This window comes from Gallinula chloropus (genome assembly GCF_964237585.1).
Source record: "Gallinula chloropus genome assembly, chromosome: 5".
Taxonomy (NCBI): Eukaryota; Metazoa; Chordata; class Aves; order Gruiformes; family Rallidae; genus Gallinula; species Gallinula chloropus.
In genome coordinates, this window is record NC_140090.1 from 11151046 (window position 1) to 11172930 (window position 21885).

General features: G+C 40.3%; 1 protein-coding gene across 4 annotated transcripts in view; it reads right to left on the reverse strand.

Moving 5' to 3' along the window:
• KALRN (kalirin RhoGEF kinase) overlaps window positions 1-21885 on the reverse strand; it is a gene marked incomplete at both ends in the record, with an annotated part of 502255 nt that overhangs the window by 228210 nt on the left and 252160 nt on the right. The window lies entirely within an intron of this gene.

The following is a 21885-nucleotide window of genomic DNA, read 5'->3' on the forward strand; positions in this document are numbered from 1 at the left end:
TTATCAGAGTAACTGGAATGAAAAGGCTAAGAATTCTTTACTGCAGTCTATAAAACATTGACAATACACACCTTCCATGTCTTTCATGTTTTCAGTTCTAAATGTAACTGATCCTTATGCAAAAGTAAAGTGGAAAACCTGATATTCTAAGAGTCAAAGAGGATTTTGTTTCAAAACCAGATCAACTGTATTATCACCATCTATTTGGAGCTCCTTCTCACAGTACCACTGGCACTAAAATTCAGATTAAATCTGTTCAGGGTCTATTACAAGCTGGGGAAAAAATAAACCTCATTGCTACTGATGCTAATGGACTTGCAAACACTAGCTGGTATTTCTGTCATGCTGAAGGGAGATGACACCACAGGCATCCCCCCAGGATAGCGATGCTTTCACGGAGTGCTGCACCTGCAAATGGCCTCAGAGCCGCATCCTTCCCCTGTGCAGTGCTGGGGTGTGAGCAGTAAGCACAGGTCCTGGTGCTTCCTGCTGGGCAGGGGCTGTGGGATGCCCTGCAACTTGTGGCAGCTTGGCTCCAGTAGCAGGGCACAGAACCAGGGTGGGAGAGAGTTGTTGTGTGAAAAGCCACTTGTCTTGCGAGGGGCTGATGAAGAAGCAGTTATTATTGACTAACCCTAGAAACCCAAGACTGAAAAAATGGAAAATGTGATTATTTTTTTTTATTCCAGGCAAGTAAAGTTAATTCACGGCTTGGCTGTACAGAATCTAAACCACCTGGGCTTTGAGACTTTTTTGTACTGTAGATCCCAAGCATATTTTTGTAAGAAGTTCCAAGTACAAAGAAAGCTTTACACACATATACTTGCTACTCAACCCTATTTCTTTGCTGGAAAAAGCATTTTTAGTTAGTATTTTGTACTTAGAAGGCATTTTTCAACCAGAGTACAAATCATTCACAAAATGGGATATCAAAGCACTTCATGTCCTGCAGGGATAACACATATTTGACCTAAGTGCCACCATAGGATGGAGGAAGAGGGACCAGGTGTTGGCAGTTCATCCATTGACTCTCGCTTCCCTTTTTCTGATCAGTTTGTCTCCTGTTTGCATTGGGCAGAGAATCCCAAATCATAGCACCATAAAGTGGTTTGAGTTGGAAGTGACATTAATGACCATACAGCTCCAACCCCCTGCCACCGGCAGGGACACCCTCCACTAGCCCAGGTTGCCCAAAGCCCCATCCGACCTGGCCTTGAGCACTGCCAGGGAGGGGGCAGCCACAGCTTCTCTGGGCAGCCTGTGCCAGGGCCTCACCACTCTCCCAGGGAAGAGCTTCTTCCTAATATGTCACCTAAATCCTTCAGATTAAAGCCATTGTCCCTTGTCCTATTACTCCATGCCCTTGTGAACAGCCCATCTCCTGATTTCTTGTAGGCCCCCTACATTCCTTCAAACTGACAGCCATTTGCCAGCTTGTCTGCTAAAAGCTTTCTGCAGCATATTCTTGACCAAGGAATACATATGTAACTTGTAATAACATTAATTATTAGAAGGTGTTATTTGTGTCATTAAAGGTCTGTAAATAATTCCATTAATGTCCTCGTCTGGTGTTTTCAATTTACCTATCAAAAATGGAACCAGATCAAAACTCAATTTTGAAAAAAGTCTTACATAACAAGGCCTCATTTCTAAAATATTGTTTTTTAAATGAAAAATGGCTTTAATTCAAATATTGTTTCATATGTTAGTATACAGTATATGCTATTTATTAATATTTGATAGCCACTCACTGTAATTCTACAGAAAATAATATTAATAACTCTTTCATGCTTAGAGCATTCAAGTAGTAATTGCATAACAATAAAAATTTTATCCCCATCAATGTTATATTGGGCTCCTTTAGTCACTGTTAAATCACTGTTGACAGAGATTGCCACTTTTATTTTGTAAACTGATTTTTTGTTGCATGCTTTGATCCAAAACATGAAATACAACATATGATGCCCATTTTAAACACAGGTAAGAACAAAGGCAACGAATGCACGCCAGAGTACTGGTCAAAATATGGATACTTTCAACAAAAAACCCCTAACCAACCAACTATATTCCTAGAACATTAATCCATAGGCAATAAACCTTTATTCCAGGACTCATCCAAGAGCTGGCAAATTCTGCACAAAGTCTCATGTTGGGCAGTTATTCCACTCTGCCTGACACAGAAGGGCACCATCGGGTGATTCACCAAATCCTTCCCATAACATGAAAGCTTCCCTCTGAAGTCATTTGTGCAGGTATTGATTAGGTTTCAAAATCCTGTAGTTTATAAGATTAGATATAAAACACCCCTTGAGGTGACAAAATTGTATATCCACTTAATAAATCAACACTACGTGAGCAGGCATGATAAAAAAATAAAAATCTATAAAGCATCCAGTAAAGACCCTGGCTGCAAACACCGTCTTTCCTATGCCATTTCCCTGCTCAGGGTTTCATTTTCATAGACCCTATCTGCTCTTTTAAAAGTTCTGGTTCAAACCATTCCACAAGTTTAACTTCTGCCACGATTCCCACAAGAAACAAGTCTTGACCTTTTTGAAGGATAACTGCTTAACAGTATTTTCTGTGGCTGTGAAACCCAAGTTAATGTGTTTGACCACACCGCGCTTCAACGCATTTTTTTTCCACAACCATTCAGTGAAATGTATAAGTGCTATAATTTTATTTTGCATAGAAGCAAGGGAAGTAATATATATGTTAAGAGACCAAGTGAATTGTTGAGGTGTCCCAGGAAGTTGTCAGAAGCCAGGATGTTAGCGTGAGGCTCTGATAATCCAATAGCCCCAACTATCAGCAGAATCCTTGGCATTTATACAACCAGCTAATATGTTTTCCTTATATAAACCATTTGTCATCTAATAAGCTCACAATACTTTGCAAACATGGAGAAATACCACACCTTTGCTTCCATCATACAAGGCATAGAAAGTTTGCATTAAATGAGAGGCTGAAATATGGAATCACTATGTGAGCCAAGCAACAGTGAGAACATAAATCAGGATGGATACAAAGCACTTACTCCCCAGAGAAAACAATGAGAAATGTTAAGCAAGGAACCCATGGAAAATGCAAAAACAACCCTGAAAGGTCACAGTTAAACCTGAAATCACTAGCACTTGTAAACATCTACCTGTCAGCACATTTGGATGCATTCTCCCCTTACTCAGAAGAACAGAAATATCTTTAGAACTAGTAGAACTGTGTAATAATTCAAGATAAACATTTAACACTTGAATTGAGAGCATGGTCTGTGTAACTTACTCAACTGCAGAAAATTAACATCTGGAGATACAGTCAGCCATTGACGTTACAGGACTTAGTTCAAATAACTTAATTACTCCTTAAAAACATAAACAGCTTGAAGATAATGTTAAAAATTCAGTTAAGAGCGGTTTCCAAACTACAGCTTCAAATGTTCTAACTGTCCTTTCATGCTAAGGTATTTTTTCTTAAACCAGCTAGAAGAAGGCTGTAAGTTGTGAAGTCTTTGGAAAGAAAATACTGTGCTACAGATAAATCCATCATCTTGAAACTGAAAATATATTCTCCAACTCCTAACTATGGCAGCTCTCTCCAGCGTGCATTTACTACCACACTTCCACTGAAGTGCAGTCTGAAAACTGCTCAGAGAGGGGCCAGGACCTCCCTCCTGCTTTGCAGCTCCTAGCAGAATAAACTCTGATCCTGCCTGACTCCACTTTAAATACAGGCTAACCACTGTGTGGACACACCCCTATGTAGGACAGCATTTTCCACTCCAGGCTGATATCCATTAGCTTAAACTACATTAATAAAAACACAGCTGAGTTCAAACTTCAAGGTGCATCTCCAAGCATGGGTGAAGCTGTCCCTGGAATGACTTAGGAAGCTTCATAACTCACAGACATCTTCTGAAAGGCTTGTAGGATAATAGGCTTGGTATTTTACCTGCACCTGTGGGAAATTCCCATCCCACACTTTACTGACCCAGTTGGTGGTGGTGACTTGATTGCCATAGCTGTTTCTGCTGTGCCTCTGTCCTGTCCCAGAAGACATCCATAGAAGGAAATAAATAACCCACTCTGTTCAAACTCTGATGGCAGCTTGCATGGGACTCCATAAAGTGTGCATGTGAGGCTAGGAGGCAAATTATGGATCTCCATCTTCTGGATGGGGTTTCATAATTCTGCATTGAACTCCCAGCTACTAAACCTTTATACGGCATGAGCCTCAAAAGCATAAAATGTTTGTTAGGAGCCTGTTAACAGAAGGAGAACATAAACCAAATGCTCAAGAAGCACTTCGGATGTCAGCAACATTTATTGGTGGGAATGCTGCAGGATACACACATAATGTTAAAAAGAAAATGCTAATGTCTGGGGTTTTTTTAGTTCACCTAATTTAAGATCAAAAGTGGTAGCAGCATTATTTTCTTTCTATCATGATGTGCATTTCCTGTCTCCTTATCTCCTCAGGGGCACAATTACACACCCAACAAAATAGGCAGCAAACCCAGGTCACCAAGAAAATTAAATAAAACTCCTGTACAATTACAGCAGGCTGGCTGCACTAGCTATTACAGTCATTATATGGCTGGATAACCATGAGATTCAAAATGCTACCTGGAGGAAGAAGAGCTGTAACTGTCCCTTTCGAATGATCTGTGTAACTGCAAAGATAATAATAGTGGCAATTCAGACAGGTTTCATCTGAGCACAGCATCAGGACACAGGTGTTTAGAAGAGAAACGCTTCCAGAGGCCTCTCCATGCTTCTTTCTCCTGATAATCAGCTCTTGCCTCTGGGAAGTCTAAAACCTATGGCACACCTAAACTGGCAAAATAAACACTGCCCAGGTGAGGTCAGTGGTAAATGTACTTGGGAGTGCAGGGAATGGTGATAGCTTGTAAGGGACAAGTCAGGAAAGCGTGGGAAGAAAGAAATGGAAGACTAGTTTTAAAGGAAAAAGGTTGAAGAAGCAATCAGGCAATAATTAAGCAAAGCTCTGGGATGATAATTGCTCTTCCTCTAGGCTAATTTGTATGATGGGAATATGGCAAGATGATTGCGTTAGTGCAGTTAAGGTCAATTCTTTTAATAGCTTAAAAAGTTAATTTGATTTTTAAATATATAAAAAAGAAACGGGCACCATTTTTGATGCATTGATTTTTCAATATAGCTCTTTGAAAACGAAGCCTCTTTCTGTTGTTTTCTTTCCTAATCAGTAGATGTGAAAACTAAGCACCACCTCATAATTTTATCTAACTTTAAATTAAAATCTCCTTGGGAACCTGCTCTTCCCTAGCAAGTCCCAATGCTTTGCTTCCACTTTATATGAATACAAAATGTGGAAGGGGTAGTAAATCCATTACTTTAAGGAACTCTGTCTGTTGCAGTTAGTTGAAAAACTTCTGCATTTTCACATCTTTTAAACTGTATCTCTTTTATTAGAGTGAGGCTTGCTCAAATACACCAGTCACTGAAACCTGTCCTCATCCCACAGGAAGGAGACATGTAAACTGGTGATTTTAAACCAGCATTAATACGATGCAGTGTGTTGTGTGAGCTGTGATGGGGCACCCTAATTTCTGCATTTGACCCAGGACTGTGTTGAACAGTTTCATTGTTCCTGAGTGAGACGACCCACTGAAGAAGCACCTTGGCTGAGGGAATAATTAATCTTTGTTACTCTAAGACCTACTGTTGTTGCCATAGTGACTCAAAACCAGGCTACTCTGAAAACTGAAAATAAACTATACCATTTATACTTTAAGCAGTTAAGAGTCAGATCTTGATCTCAAAACAGTACAAACCTGGCATAATTCAGAGGGGCTAGATTAACTCTTTGGTAACTCTAGCAGAGTCGTAATAAATTCCAGAGCAACTCCAGTGAAGTACACCCAATTTATTCAGCTTTAAATGAGGCCCCATGTCAAATAGGTGCCTAAGCATTGCCTAACTTTAAACACATGGATAGACCCTCAAAAATCTGCTAGGCATATGCCAGTTAAAGGAAGCCAAACAGTATCAAGTTGCCACTTCATGCACTTTATTGCTTGCTCTTGAGATACTATGGGTTAGCTAGAGTTCTGGTGTGATACCAGGAACTTGTACAGCACTTCAAAACTTGTGGGTTTATAGTCTATCTCATCACCATTTCCACTCATAGGCACCAAACCTCATCTCTACCTTTGCTGTAGCTGCTATTGTGAATGCTCAGTAACGCCAAGGCTTTACACGCCTGAAATCCCTTTTCCAGAAACTCTCTCTTTCCCAGCGTCGCTTTTTTGTGACCAGGAAGTGCAGTTCCAAGGTTCATGTTTCAGATCATGCTTTCACAGACACTTTAAAATCCAAAGTTTATTGTAAATGTTTTGTTATACTGCATAGCAACAAATTTCATGCTTTCCTGTCAAAGCCCTTCAAAATTGTATATGTCTAGTTCGTAACACTTATTGGCTGAACTAGAATTTGCAAATACAAGACAGAGAATCTCTTGGTGGAAGATTATTCATGTCCTTACAATAGAAGAACTAGAAGCTATGCATCATATATGCATTTATGAGCAATACAGTTCAAAGGAGGCATGCTCTCAGGATACCCACAAACCACTCCCTTCGTGGGAGGTAAAAGGAAAGGGCATCTTAGTGATAAGGAGAGCACTGAATCTCTAGGTGGAGGCAATAGCCAGTGTGGGATTGTCAACTTCTATCCACTGCAATTACATCTGCTCCTGGATAACGTTGTTCTGTGCAGGCTGGCATGGGCAGCCCAGCCCTTGGCATCCTACCAGTCCTTGCAGGAGAATTTGGTGTCAGCGACAGCACCAGGGAGGGCAGAACAAACACTGAGAAACAGAAGAAAAACAAAACAAAAAAAATCCCCCCAAACCCACAACAACTCAAGGAGACTTAATAAATCCTAATCCTCTTTAATGAATATAATGCACACCAAGTCTGATTTAAATTAAAATATAGTTTCTTTGTTGTATTCCAAACCATTGCTGAAAATAGCTTTCTTTTCCCTCCTATCCCTGGCCCTGTCACAGCAGGGTAATGTCAAGTAAAGGTCTAGCTGAGAAAATACACCAAAATACAAAGGAACTTATCCTCTGGCTTTTCCTGCTATTATTAATGGTTTATAATAGAACCTAAAACAAAACTCAGCCATTCTCATTTGTGGTTTTTGCCTCCTAATAAAAAACTGAGTTGCCTTTTTCACTTATTTCTTCATTATAATTTTAAGTCAGTGGCATACTAAATTACTTTAAAAAACTTTTTTTTTTAAGACGGGAATCACACCAGAAATTTAAACCAGAAACATAATCTTTGGCTCCTATCAGATTATTTTTAGTTTCAGAAACACCTCGATCTGACTAAAACTCTGATCATGTTCCCCCCAAAATCTACAGCAAAGCTTCAACTGACTTCAGTAAACATGGATCAAGGGCCCCACGTTTGTGAAGTTAATAGGAAGGGGCTAGCTGTGCATCCAGAAGAATCTGAGCCTCTGGAAACATTTTGAACACCACGTTCCATTTCCCATTATGCAAATTCTGAAGAAATGTAGTTCTGTTTGACAGCATGGTGCAAGGTGCACAGGCTCATGCAGACCAGCACCCTCCTGAAGTACAGGAGGTTCAGTACCAGTGGAAGGGAACAGTGTTCCCTCTCTTAAGTGTGTTAAATTACGAGTTTTAAGAAATAAGCAAAAAGCAACAAGTACTTCGTATCAAAAGTGGGCTGGAATTCGAGTGATTTGGTTCAATGCCCAGCCCTGAAGTTCAGAAAATGACTCAACTTCCCTGCCTCCATTCTCATTTCTAAAATGACACTAACCATGCGTACAGTACAAACAAGCAAGGCTGACAAAGAAAGTGGAGTAAAAGCTGCTTTTAGGGTTTTGGAGCCTTTGGCAATATGTGGCTCCGAATTTCGTTGGGGATTCTAGGAACCTTTTCCCACACAGGAAGATTCTGTAATATTATAAGGAGTAAGCAGCTGTACAAAAGTGAGCAGACATTCCATTGAAAGGCAGGGCTTTACAGTCATGGGTTAGCTGCTCCAAATTCACTGAGGTATAAATGCCTAATTGTAGAGTATATAACTATAAATCCTGAAAAAACATCACTTGACTTGTCCATGTGGCAATGACTAATTCATCTTCAGAAAATAATATAAATATTTTATTTATATAATATAAAATAGTATAGTTCTTCTACATGTAATTCAACTTGGACAGTCAGTCATAATAGTCACTTCTTTCAGATTGGCTTAAGATCTAATCAGATTATCCCACTATCACCAAGCAATCCAAGGTTTTGGGGTTGGTCATTGTTGTTTTTTAAAGAGGTGGAATTGAATGAACAGAGCTACGCCCATTAACACAGTCTGAAGACTGGACAAGAAGGATGGATTTTGACACTTCAATCCCCTTTCAAGGAAGATCTCTTAAAATGCTACAACAAACAACCTTCCCTGAAATCAGTCAAAAGTCTGTCACCTCCATTTTGCCTTTCCGTTTTACCACAATCTCTCCGTGTGCTATGTGTGTACTCAGCTATGCCTGGGTCTCTTTCAAAAGCCAGAGAACTAATGCAGCTGCTATTAACTATGATTTTTTAATCACTCCCTGCTTTTCCCCTCTAATTGTAGTTATTCCAAATACCACCACATAATTAAAGAGGTCTTTTCAAAAAGAAAAAACATGCAGTCCCTTTTACCCTTAGAAGGGAAAGCAGCCATACAGACCTATCAGTATTTTGCTGCACAGTGCAACTAAATTAACAAGAAGAATTAAATGCAGAGCCAATTATAACATTTTTAAAAAAACAACTTCCTTTATTCCCTTGTCTACATTCAACCCCCCCCCCCCCAAAAAAAAAAGTCCCCATGAAATCAGATTGTGGGTGTTTTTATGAGCTTCCTGGACATTATGTGAAAGTTTCACCTCTGCACAATTTCTCATTTTAACAACAAAAGTCTTACTTCTGTAGTTAAAAGCCTCTCTAGTTTGCCAAAAGCAGAACATTCCTGTTCTGTTCTTTGCAGCAGGGATAAGCCTTGTAAAGCAAAGCTGATACTAGTGAAGGCATCTGAGTAAATTACACAACTACTGAGACATGTGGGTCCACCAACTTAGAATAGTGTCAGAGAAGTCCTCAATATGCAAAAATAGATGCACATAGGTTTTTTTTTTCAGACTCCTCACTGCTTCTAGCACCCACAGATATCCTACAAGCCCATCTGGAAACAGGACTGTAGGAGCTGGTCCAGACAAGACAGTCCCTGCAGCAGGATCCTTGTTCATCAACAGCTTCTGCAGTGGAAATGACTACAGAATAACAACTGCCTCTGGCTACCTCCTTCTTAACAGCTTCTATTGCCAAAGGATTCAAAAACAGCTAGTTATGAAAGGGCTCTGAAGTTAACAGTATGACTAAGTGAAAGCATCCTAAATATCTCTCATGGTGCAGTGGCCTAAGCACCAACAAAAATGTTCTCAACAGAGCCTCAGAAATCCATGGCGACTTGCTTATTCAGGCCTTAGTTGCAGTAGCATTGCTCTTCCATTTCCCACCCCATCCAAAAGATTTGACACTACTGTGGACCTGTACAATAGTCACAAATACTCTTCCATCCTCCCAGACGTGCCACCCGCCCATGGGCAGCAAGGCTGCTAGCTCCACGTGATGATGGGGTAGCACAGTCTCCCACACAGCCATTCCCACCTAACTCCTTACCTTTTCACAGCTTATATAGCAAAAATAACCTTGTCTCTGCCGTCTGCAGATGGTTATTATGCACATGTACAGACCTTCACATCTACAAATACATTACGATGGTTTAAAACTGACATGCATTTGGTGTAAGCATGTGATGGGTTCAGGCCCCATCCACCTTCACGTAAAGAAAAGAGCTGATCCCAGCCATAGTAACTGGGGAGATGCAGGGTTTAGTCATATCTCTCCCTCGGGAACAGCACATTCAATTCAGGGCTCTGGCAGAGCTGGCTGGGTGTAGGCTGGGCATTTTAAGAGCAGTACTTGCCCATTTCCTCTGGGCATTGGCTGAGATCATGCATCCCCAACCTGCTCCTTCACTAAGCACTATGATCTAGGATGCAAAGTCCCCAAAAGGGAGTGGGAATACACACGCCTCTCTAACCCTGAGAAAGCACTTCTTTCAACTTAAGATTGCTTGCTTTTGGTAAAGTTCCCATTCATCAAGTGTATCCCACTTATCTTTTGCTTTCCTGATTAAATGTTTTACTTGATAAAATTTGGCAACTGCCTCTCTAAAAACATTCCAAGTAAGAGAACAATAGACAGACAAATGAAGAACTAATGTTTCTTCCTTAATGCCTGGATTGTTACTAATGTTCTCAGAATACTGTTTTTAAGGAACTCTGAAAAAGGAAAAAATATTCTTCACGTTAAAAAAACCCTGTTGCATTCTTTAAATGCAGAACTTCTTTTAGAGCAAGTTTCAAAGCTGTGTGTGGGTGAAGAAGCTATAAATAACCATATTTGTGCATGTTCCTTCTGTACAAGACACGGAAAATGTGCTCAGCATCAGCATAGAAAGATGCTGCTGTGCTCTGCATGAGGCTTCGCAAGGCTGGCAGGTAGATTGTTTCTTTTGCAGTTATGCTGCTGGTATGGCTGTTGGCAAGTCTTTTCTCCAAGTCTCAGAAATCATACCTGGCACTTAGCAGCAGCGTGATGAATTAGCAATACAACTAATCAGATCTGTTAGTCTCTCATCAGTGGCAACATTCAGAAATACAGAAATGTTTCCTTACATAGGGCATATAGGAGATATTGGTTGTTCCTTTCCACAGGTCTAGTTAAAACAGGGATTTCCTTCTTCTAAGACCTATACACTTTCCCCAGCCTCCCCTTCATGTCCCATGTTTGTCCTTTCAGATCAGTTTTACAAGGCGTAACTGCCAGGTTGGTCATGGGCCCCAGGACTGGGGCCAGCTCTACTCTTAGGTCTGGCTCCCTTCCATCTGGGCTGTTTTCTTGAACATAATCAGATTTTTCTGAAAGAGCATCCCAGGTGTCTGACAGCTCAAGTAGATGGGAAGAACACTGTCCGAGAAGAGTGGGAACTGAAGCAAAGGCAACCTGAAAAGCTCTGGATTTTTTGCTCATGTGAACCTCCCCTTCATTTTCAGCTATGGATGTTTCCACCACTTCAGCTTATACTCTGGAACCCCCAGGAAGAGAAATACCTGATCACACTCAACATCTGGCCCAGCTTCTTCCTCATACGCACTGAAGTAGGGGATCTCTAGAGCTCTTAAGCACCAGAAATGAAACAGTATCCTAATAATTAGACAGGTCTTTGTACACAGAGTTATCAGTGCTCAGACCATGCTAGACTATGTGTACAAGCAGCTATTATAATTCCTCAAATAATTATTTAGCATCTTGTGTTTCCTCCTACCTCTAGTAACTATTTTCCTTCTCTGGCATCAGAACAACAGAAAAACCAGCATTTGCAGACCTGACAGTAAGTAAAGAAACCTGCAGGACCCAGCTGGTTCCTGACAGATTTCTATTTGGAAGCTCTGATTTGACTTCTGAGGTGTTGACCTCCAAGTTGTTGTTGTTACCAATAACAGCTATCATCACAGCTAATTTTCACGTTTGTGAACACAGCATCACAGTGATGTTCATGCTTGTGAGGAAAAGCATTCTGATCCTATAGAGAAATCTGTGCATTTCAAAGTGTGGCCCTTTGTGGCTAGTATAGTTTTTGTCCTTTCATAAGCTTGCTTCATTCTTTTCTCAGTGGGATTGTCCAAAATGTAAAATGACCCCAAGACAGGAGGAAAAAAAGAAGCTACCTGAACTCTTTAGTAAAGTATGTTATCCTCAATTATGTAAATAGGGTGATTGGTTTTAACTTGGCCAGTGACAGATGTGCCTATGGGCTCCAAGAGGGGGAACAAAACAAAACCAAAAGTGATGAATAAAGATCCAGAAAAAAGTGTTCTTTACTTCCAACCCTGATCTGTTTTATGGCCCCTTTCAGTACTTCGATTTCCCTGGCTGTAAAATGAAGAAAGAAACCTGCTGACAAATATCAGACTGAGATAATGATATCATTACTGCTGCCATTAAACATTCAGTGGTAGCTGTTGAATGCTTGGGGAGGGAAAAAACCCCAACAAACCCAAATCCAAAAACCAACAACAAAAAAAACCACCCCACCCTATCCCTGGAAAGTGTGTAAGGCCAGGTTGGATGGGGCTTTGGGCAACCTGGTATAGGGGAGGGTGTCCCTGCCCATGGCAGGGGTTGGAACAGATGACCTTTGAGGTCCCTTCCAGCCCAAAGCATTCTATGTTTCTATGATTCTATGATTTACAATCTGTTCAGTGTGACCAGAGCAGAACTGTGAGTGTAAGCAGAAGTATAACAGTATCATGGTAAGTTGGGTAGGCACCTACCTCGGGAAACACACTCCTTGTCTACTCAGCAGAAAAAGAGCAACCTACATGGCTGGCTCCTAATTTCAGTGCTCTGGGTCACTATCTGGAACTGCTATCACTGTGTTAACCTGAGGTTACTCTCCTAATTTAGACAGGAAAAGACAGTACCATCCACATTTTGAGAGCACCAACCCACCTATACTGTTAATAGTTTAAATGAGATGTTTAAAGGCAATTAACAATTAGAAAGAACTGATAAAGCAAGGATGAGCTTAACAACACAGTAGTGTTTAACACAAGCACTATGCTCCAGGCCCCATATAGGCACTCCCCATTGTGCCTGAGTTGTCTGCTTCACCACAGAGAAAATTGCTGATTGACCGGTCTATTAAATAAAGCACTGCTTTAGGTTACTGTTGGGATCAGACGATTTAATCATCTTGGTTTAACAAGGCTTATAATCACAGCACACAGAAAAGACAGGTTTACTAAGAGAAGAAAGAGAAGAAATGGACAAGCTGAAGTATGGTTTTTTTTTGCATGTTTTTACATTTGAAGGGCATTTTTTTAAAAGGCAACCATGGTGTAACATAAAAGAAAGTTTATAGCTGTAATAGTATACAGGAGTTTGAGCCAACCAGCTCTGTCTAAATATGCCTGAAGGGTCACCTCAGCCTAGGCAACAGCTTCCAGAACTGCAATCCAAAGATTACAACTTTAAAAAACAAGCAAGAGGCTTTGTGTAAAAGTTCCCTATGAGGAATATGAAACAAAAGAAGTAGCTCAAAAGCCTCCTGTGAGCTAAAATACCATGTTTAGTCCTAAATAGCACACAGCCTCTCTTCCAAGGACAGAAATACTGGAGCTCTTTAATCAAATTGGTTAGGTAGGGCAGCTACTGAAACAAGGCACAGCCAACAGGAGATGCTAGGAGGGCAAAGAGCTGTTGCAGAACACAGCCCTACGGAGCACAGATAGTAAAGGAATTCTGTGGCATGGAGTTAGGTAGAGCTGCTAGGAGGAGGAGGAAGAGCTAGTGGGTGTGACTAGCATGGAGAGGAGCAGCTAGCAGAAACAGGTCATGGTGCCAGAGCAGCTCAACCCAAATTGGGACTTGCTATCCAGCAAGACATAATAATCCCAAATCATGAGTGCAATTCATTACCAGTGGGGGAACGTAACCAGCTGGCTGAGCAGCTGCTCTGAGGAGGAAGACACTGTGAAATTGTTATAGTAGTTTAGGAACTAGCTATCATTACCCTCTTTGTTGTCTGGCTGTTTTTTTTTTTTTTCCCTCACTTTAATGAAAATACCTTTTGTTGGCCATCAGTCAGAAAGAGAATGAAAGAGGATTGAGCACTGAGAGTGACAGGCAGGATCATGAAAAAGCTGGGAGGCCATGTGAGGAGATAATTGGGAAGAAAGATCAAGGGAAAAAAATGGAATAGAACAAGGTGACTATTTTGGACTCCTCGAACCTATGCCTAAAATAACATATTTATTTCTTAACATAACAGTCCTTTAATTCATTTCTAGATAGTCCCAATAAATCCTGTAAGACTTATTCATAAGGGGTAAAACTGGACTAGCGATGACTTTGAGGGTTTAAGGCAGGGATTTGTGAATCAGACATCCTGACATCAACAGTTCTAGTTGTGAAGCTTTCGGTGACCTTTGGCAAGTCATTCAGCATCAACCTTTTAGAAAACCTATAATCCTGAGATGAAAGGAACCACAATATGCAAGAAGTACTACTGTTATTGTTACTTCTTAAAGTTACAGGGGAGAAAATGTTCCGGCGTTCCAGCCGACTTTTGTTCAAAGACTTTATTTTTCCTCCATGCCCTTGGTGACAATTACTCATTCTAGCAACTGCTCTCAAAAAATATACATATTTCTGGAGAAAACTCTACTTTATTTCTTTTCTTCCACCACTGCAGCCCTACTATTTCTGTAGGCGTAATCAGTAACAGACAAGCCTGATTCTTTCGCCTCCTTTGCCACGACAATGAGACCCAACAATGCCTTTCAGAAACAATAAACTACACATCATATTTCCAGGGATGCTGACATGTAAACAATTCTGGGATAGAAATAGACAGTGAGGATATGCTATATAAGGAGGATGATTCTGCTTAAGTGTAACAACAAATTTTACCAGTTTTCTAAAAGGAGTGCTAAGGACTGACTTCCTTGCAGTTTGCTACAGAGCAAATCCTGGATCAGAAAGGCACTGAGTAGCCTGGTGTGATGGCTGGAGGTGCTTTGCACCACATAGGATTGGGCTCTTGAATCCTAATACATCTCACCCACCATTAGGTAGTAAAGTGAAGGTCTTGTCTGAAGAGCCTACCTTATCATTATTTACCTGGCAGTCAACAGTAAGAAAGGGAATATCTGGGGTACAATTCAGAAATTAGACAGACTGAGTCAGTCTCTGAATATGCCAGTGTCTCTCCATTGACTATATAAGGAGACTGATTAAGACTCCTGAATTGGATGATTCAGTTACACTCCTAAAGACAGGCAGGATAAATCCAGGCAATGATTGGTGGCATCTACCTAGAGAGAATTGATTATAGTCTTGTATCACTCCATTTTTTCATTCTGTGAATTATGTCCTCTTCATCCACTGTGAGGTAGATCCTAAACCTCAAAGAGTCAGTAGGATTTCAGAGGGTTTTCAGAAGGCCTTCTTAGAGGTTACTAAGCTCTCTGCAAGAATCCAAACATCTGCAGTTCAGGAAATAGCGTAACAGACCATCTGAAAGGACTGGGTTTTGAAGGACAGACAGTGCTCTAAACAAGTAAAACACCTTTTGGGGCACAAAGGAGTTTTTTTTTTTCCCCAGTTCCTCTTCTCCCTTCAGTAGGTTCAGAGATCAAGCTTGCTGGTTCAGATTTCTTCAGATCCTATTTCTCAAGACAGCTGTGGAGCTCATCAAAGTGTTCTTGCACTGCTCATACATCAATGCTAAGTAAACTTCTGTTGGTAACTGAAGCTGGCCCCTGAAGTTTGATATCCCTAGCACAACTGCCCTGTATGTAAATTAAAAAGTGATCATTATTATTTTTTAATCAGTGACTCTGTAAAAGCACAAAGAACAATTGTCTGCTTGGTTTAATAGCTATATAAAGACAGACACAAAGGTTGTTTCCAGATAATTTCAAGTTATACTTTAAATCAAATTATGAAGAGGATAGAGTATTGTTAATCAGCAACCCTTATGGAATTTCCAGAATAAATATCTTTCTATGGAACGATATAGTTCTTTGTGAAGAGTTTTGGCACAAAAAAATAGAAGATAATACTTATCTATATTTAACAAGCACTGTCAGAAGTTTAGAACAGAGCACCCTCTCTCTCATGTGAGTTTAAAGTATTTAAAAGCCATTAACTTCTTCAGCTGATTGCCTGAGACATCCCTGAGCTGTTCTTATACTGATCAGTGGTTACAGGGCAAAAATGTGACTTCCCAGACAGAAACACAGAGCTTAGCTCTACAGCAACAGCCATTGTATGAACATGCTCCAATACTGAAGTATTTCCACTCCTTGCTTGGGAAGCTATGCTGTGGCTCTTCAAAGGGCAGGTTTCTATGCCAGAGTCACTGGTAAAAAGGAAAAATGCATGTTATTTCTCTCAGCTGTGTTCTTTTTCCAAGAACCTGGTCCTGTTTGGTTTGGACAGCCCTAAGCACACGTCCATAACTGTTCCATGTCTTTGCTAGCTAAAGGAACTAGAGAAACACACGTAGGAAATCACCAGATACTGAAGAAATACGTGGGCAATATTCTCCATCCTAGCATGGCTGCCTTGTGCAGCAAATCCAACACAATCTGGTTATTGAGTAATAGGGATTGTACAGCTGCACAGAGTGCTCTTATTCTACCACTCACTCTGCTGCCCACAGATTTTAGAGATACATATATAGCCACTAGAAAGTCCTGCATAATCCCATACCACTGTGTGTTCAAATTAAGGAACAACAATCCTTTCTAACAGTTCAAAATACGCAACAATGTCAGTCGCTCAGCAACAGCTGTGTTATTTAAATGCCCATGCCATTATTAATTCAGTTTATAATATCTGCAGGATACTAATCAGCACAAATACACCATCACTTTACTTTCAAATCAGTGTCAGTGTTGGTTACTTGTTAGTCCTCTTCAGAAGATGAGTAGGGCCACAAATCTCTTCATTGCCTAGACTTGCACTCACATCGCCTGAAAATGGGCCAGTTCCTTTGGCAGGAACAAAAGGAATGGAATGAAAATTGCTCTCAAGAAGCAGATGCCAAAATGTTTTATTGCACGGTCTGTGACAAAGAGTGGATGGAAACAAACAAACAAAAAATCCTTTTATGACAAACGTACCACCCTTTCATGCATAAATAATAAAGCAGGCAAGTACTAAATAAGAGGTTGTTAGGGACATAATTTGGATTTGGAAACACGTGCACAGCTTATTAAGTTAGTCCTTTAGAGCTAGGTAGTAAAGTTGTATGGTCAGTAAAAAGAAAGTAGTATGGTCAGTTGGAATTGTGAGATATTAAGATCAGATAATACACCAGGTGTGGACACTGGCCTCAACAGCTGCTGGAGGGACGGGGTTAGTGAAAAAGGAGGTATTTCTCTCTCAGTCGGAGATCGTATCTCCTGCTACATCCCAGTGGGGGAAGGTTGCTGAGTAGTTTCAGCAGCATTGTCTTGAGAGTTGCTTTTTCATTAATTTCTGGGGACAACACAATCATAGTTAGAACCTCTGCTCACTATCAGTACTTCAATATTATAGCTGGTAAGGTCAGTACCTTACCAGGTAAAGTACAGCGGTAATACTTTGAGAGTGTAAACATATAAGCACAAACATTAAGTACATCTGATTACTTGAGAAATGTAGTAAAGAGGCTGTGAAAATTCTCCGGGATGCTTTGAATTGTACTGTTTTAATTACTGATCTGTCAGTGGTAGCTATTTATAGGCTAAATCTGCTCAGATGGTGCACAGAGTATGTGATGTGTTTTTTCAGGGTACTGTGGCTGAAGTCATATGGTAGTAAATATAATCTTGACTTGATTATAATGTTCTTTTTTCTTAGCCTTTGTTTACAAAGAAATCTCTTGTTTTACAAGACCCAGTGAAGGTATTACTGTAAACAAAGCAAAAAGAAAAAGAGATATACAGTCCGGTTTCTTCTGTCTTTGAACAAACTATGACAAGTTTGAAAACTACAGAGTTTTGGAGACCTCTTCATTGCCTTGAAGTGATGAAAACAACTGCATGTATGCGTGTGTGCATGTGTGGGGGCATGCACAGACCTAATCCTCCAAAATCTTGTGCGAGAGCTAAATGAATCATGAACTGCCTGAAATATCCTAGCATTCTTCTGCAAATGGACTATGTAGATCATCTGCTTGACACGAAGTGTTCAGCATTCTCAGATAGTGTATGGGACAGATAGATGCTGGCAGGACATTTTTCCATACAAGTGATGTCAGGATGCTGCCCTGGTCTGTTTTCTCGGCCAGTAAAAGCCAGACACAGTACAAGTTGAAGTGCTTGGTTGTGAAGAGAGACAGCTTTTCCTCTGCAGTACTTTGCAATCCCCCACAAAAATGGCAGCTGGTAAATGTAATGATATCAGTATGGCCACATGGCCTTTTTATCCATCACCAGAGGCAGATAACCACACAAGGAAACCAAAGCTATGTCCATTAATGCATCTGGGCATGGAGCCAACAGAACAGAGATCCACAAATTTAGAGGAATCCAGGTGAACTTGACACTGGTCTAGCTTGACCTTTTCAATAACAAAGAATCTGAGATATCCTGCAAGCTGGCATAGCAACAGCCCTAATTTTCTTTGTACATTCCTACCCTCTTGCCAGTAAGCATATTTAGTGTCATCTTGCTGTTTACCACTGGTCTTCATCTGGCTTGATGGGGACTATTCCATTCCGCCTGGCAGAGCCACCCCAGCTAACTCAAGGCTTTGTACATAGCCAAGAAACTCCATCAGCACACACACTACCTCTGCATCCACCTATTTTCCAGCTCTTCCTTTAACAGACAACCATCATAACCAAAGCAAAGCAAAGCAAGAAGTAAGCAGCACCAACAGTGGCTTTGAGTGAATCATGTGAATCTGTGGAGAAAAAGGCTGCCTGTGTCAGGCTAAGTGTTGGTGTCTATGTATGGAAGTGCTGGAAAAACTGAGAATTTCTGTGAAAAGGAAGGAAGCCTGCAGAGTACTAAGTTCAAGGCTTGCACAGACCATTTCAATAATGTATCTGATGGGTCTCCATTTTCTTTCTGCGTTGGGAGGTATGCTTCAAGCTTTACAGCTTCACTTGAATAAGTCTATGAAGTGAGAGAATTCAGACAAAATTCTTGCCGATATGAAACAAAGGGGATGGAGGAGGAAATGGGGTGAACAACAATGTTATAAATCTTCTTCTGCGAATTCTGAGACTGCTTGGTAACATCTGCTCGTGGTACCCTTGCTGTTTCACACTGTTGCTGTTCACAGGGGTAAAAGGAACATCTTAAAGCAGAGAGGTGCATGCAGAGGCGGGCAGGGTAAATCAGGATGTAGCACTGGAAATTAGTGGAAATTGGAGACAACACGAGAACAATTTCAAATCTCAACAGAAATGGAAATAGTATTAATTTGCTGGTAAATAGTCTGCAGAAGTGGAAGACCCAGAGCAGGGAGAGGCAAAAAGGAAAAGCTACCAAAAATGGGCTGAAGCATCTGCCACAATTACTGAACATCAGTATAAATGTCAAAGGGATTTTTTTCCTCCCTTGCAGGACAGAATCTCAGCACCGCCTCCCACAGCTGTGTTGTAAAAGGATCAAACAGCACACAGCTCTTCCCTATCTGAAATGATAGAGAACTTCCAGAAAACAACTGCAGCACTGAAATATTTTACACACACTGCAACCCAAAATTTTTATAATGATCCTAAATACTTTTGGTGTTAAAAGAGTTCCTTGTCAGTTCCTGCCTGTGTAGAGCCTCATAACAGCTCACAAATTGTCTTATCTGCTATTCCTTTTGTGTGAGTGGTGCTCCATTTCCTGGGAAGGCTGCAAATGCAGCTTCATACAATTTGTTTTCTTCCTTAAAATGCTATATATTCATAACTCATTGTTCTTAGTACACCACTATTTACCTTGGTTCACGTGCAAATTGATGTAATTGTATTAATACGTAGCTGGAAGAGCAAGCTATCTTGAAAAATGTCTGACGGTGTGAGGTAGTGATTACTTCTAATGACATTTTATAGCATTTCTTAGATTAATATTATAACGTGGCAATCCACAGTGTTTATTTAAACTTTCTCTACACACCTTCTATTTTGGTTATGACATGACTGCAAGGATGCCTGCCTTTCTATCTCAGAATAAAAATAACTTCAATTTCTTTTAATCCATCATTTTCAATGTTTTCAGGTTTTGTGCAGTTCAGACTGAAACCCAGCTAGAATCAAAAGGATTTCCTTGACAGTGTGAAACTGTCTGAGAACACAGTCCCGACCTGCCAGTAACGTATGCAGCATGTAACTCTGGCCTTGCAAATGGTGCAAAGTACACCAGGAATGATATGCATGAGCCCTGCTTAACACAGGTAAACCTGTAAATCTAGTCCCAAAAAGCACATGGACTACACGAAGCCTTCATCCAGCTAACCAGCTTTGTAAGCCCTTGGCATTGTGTGCCTAAATACTTGATCCCTCTGGCGAGACTTATCTAGAGCAGGTAGGTGAGGAATAATTGATCTCTCAAGGTTCATAAGAATCTCTTCTTGGAGATGTATCTTTACCAACAACTATTAATGCTGTTAACGACAGAGTGAGAGGATGCTAAATAACCCTGGAGTCTATGCAAAGAACACACAAGGCAACAAAATCTGTCCCTACTTGCATCTGCTTTTAAGACAAGATTGATACAGAACAGCTGACAAAAAGAGAAAGGTACAGATGAACAAGTGAGGAGTGTAAGTTCTGACAAGGACATCATCTTTCACCAGACACTGGCCAACAGCTGGAGAGGGTGAGCCATGGGACACCCTGAGAAAACTGCATTAGTGAGAACATGCTTAATTTTGAGCTGGGTGGAAGAGGAACATCTTCCTTAGAGAAACACCACTGTATTCTTACTTTTCTGGAACACAGCAAAGTTTAATAAACTCAGGGCTCTCCTGTCAGGATTTGTTCTCCTACATCTTTTCTCTTTAGACTAGAACCAGGAAGAACTTAGATAAAGGTTATTGAATTTTGACAAGGCAACAAATTATTCTAGATAAATTTTACTTACAATTAATGACAACATAGAGGTAGACACCTTCACCTGCCAACTGATAGGCATTTAACAAAATAAGCTTAAAAGGAATTACATGACACACACATAGGAGGTGATTATTTAAAAAAAATCCCGGCAACATACTCACATATCTTCCTCCTCTTCATGGAATCTACACTTCATACTTCTGTTTATCTGATAATTTTATTTATGAGTTACAAAGCATTTATCTTGAATAGTACAGATGTTTAGTGAAGAGAATGATTAATCTCTTCCTCTCTACTTTCTAAGTAGGACAAAGAGATGCCACCAGTAAGTGTGTACTAGGACAGAAACATGTCTTTCATTAAGTTGTTGCTTCCCAGATAATAAATACCCATTAAGAGAAAAATTTTGAAAGATTGCTGCCAAGAGAACTCACACAGAGTGATGCTCTCTAAAGTGACTGTATTCCAGTGACTCTTACCACTTGTTTCTTTGTCTCTCACCAAAAGTCACGGTGCATAGAAAAGACACATTCCTTATGAAAAGCAGTGACACAGCCTCATTGCCTTGCATATGTGGGAGGTAAAAGTCTGAATGGGTTTCATGAATGAACCACATAAACACTTCTACTGACTTCAGAACGTGTAAGAGAGAAAGTTTTGGGTTGGAAAGACTGAAGGAAAGTGTTCGCCCTAGGGGAGGAAGCATACCTAAGATAATATGGATTCTTATTGACATTATATACCATAATTAGGAAATACATAACAACATCTGGAAAAAGCATAACAGCATCAGAATTTTTTAAAAAAACCTTGATTTTTGAGACTTTAACCTCAAAATTGTATTAATTTATTATAGTTTGCAGGGACTATTCTAACTGAATTCTAAGTATGTGCTTTATTATGTAGCTTATGAATTTCATTACCATGCAGTATGTTTGCTGACACATAACCAAAGTGAAGTTGCTTAAATTAGGCATCTGTTACATTCAATCCCAGTTTCAGTTATATATACATGGCATCAATATTTGTGTGGTTTTATAGGGAAAACTGAACAGGTAGAAATTCCGGCAAAGTTTTCAAGACTCCCAAGGAAATGATCATACATATTCGCAATAATGTATATGGCTGCAGTTCTCTCTGTGGTGGTGCAC